Below are 1,374 nucleotides of genomic sequence, written 5' to 3'. Positions count from 1 at the left end.
TTTTTTTTTTTTTTTTTTTTTTTTTTTTGAGATGGAGTTTCCCTCTTGTTACCCAGGCTGGGGTGCAATGGTGTGATCTTGGCTCACCGCAACCTCCGTTTCCTGGGTTCAGGCAATTCTCCTGCCTCAGCCTCCCAGGTAGCTGGAATTACAGGCACTCTCCACCATGCCCAGCTAATGTTTTGTATTTTTAGTAGAGACGGGGTTTCACCATATTGACCAGGGTGGTCTCGATCTCTTGACCTCGTGATCCACCCGCCTGGGCCTCCCAAAGTGCTGGGATTATAAGCATGAGCCACCGCGCCCGGCCCAAGAATGCTCTTTTAAACAAGGTTTGAAAACCCACCTGGTCCACCCACCCTGGGCACTCTGATCTCTGATCTCCGTGGTTCCCAATCTGGTTGAGCAACAGGATTTCTGGCGGGGGGATTAGAAAATACTCAGGCAGCAAGTCCTCCAACGCCGCTCGTCATGGCCCTTTCCGTGCCCAGCTACTCACCGGGCTTCCAAAAGCCGTCCGAGGTAGTGCAGCTCCCACGAAAAAGGGCTGGGAGCCGTGGGGCCGCTGCCTCCCCACCCCGTGAGCTGCCGGAGCCAGGCTGCCCCTTCTCCCTTTCCCTGCCGCGGAGGGCAGCGGCCCGGGGGAACCCCTTCGCCCGCCTGGACAACTGACCACAAGTCGCCGCGGAGCCCCCAGACCTGCCTGCCCACAACCCGCCGGAGGCGCCGGGCTGGTTTTTAGATTCTAAACAAGAAAACGATGTGCTATGGGAAGAGAAGTTTCCTGAAAGAACAACTGTTACTGAATTACCCCAGACTCCACATGTATCATTCTCCGAATCTGATATTCCATCCTCAAAAAGTACGAAGCTACCTGTGGACTGGAGTATTAAAACCCGACTCGTTTTCGCCTCTTCTGAACCCTTTACCTGGCAGATCATTTGAAAGCACAGGAAGAGGCTCAAGGTCTTGTCCAGCATTGCAGGGCAATAGAAATTACATTGCCTAAAAGCATACAGGATCCCAAACTCTCCACCAAGCTCCACTGTACCTTCCAGCAGAGCCTTGTCTATTGGCTCCACCCTGCTTTGTCTTGGCTACCACTGTTCCCTCATGTTGGAGCGGATAGAAAAATGACTGGAAAGACAAGTCCTTGGTCAAATGATGCAACCCCTCAGCATGTTTTAATGAGTGACTGGTCTGTGAGCTTTGCTTCTCTATATAATCTGCTGAAGACAAAACTCTGCTCCTGTTTCTACGTTTGTACCTATCCGTTTACTGTCCTGTTCCGAGCAGCAGGATTAGCTGGAAATGACTTAATCACAGTTCTTATATCTCCTACAACTCGAGGTTTAAGAGAAGCTATGAGAAATA

At 51.3% G+C, this 1,374-nt stretch overlaps 1 pseudogene; it reads left to right on the top strand.

The window, feature by feature from the left end:
• The first annotated feature begins 471 nt into the window (after positions 1–471).
• LOC116548455 lies at positions 472–1,367 on the top strand (annotated as a pseudogene).
• The last annotated feature ends 7 nt before the right edge of the window (positions 1,368–1,374 follow it).

This window comes from Sapajus apella, unplaced genomic scaffold (assembly GCF_009761245.1).
Source record: "Sapajus apella isolate SASKATOON/1434 unplaced genomic scaffold, GSC_monkey_1.0 scaffold12561, whole genome shotgun sequence".
Lineage (NCBI taxonomy): Eukaryota > Metazoa > Chordata > Mammalia > Primates > Cebidae > Sapajus > Sapajus apella.
This window is presented reverse-complemented; position numbering and strand designations above follow the sequence as displayed.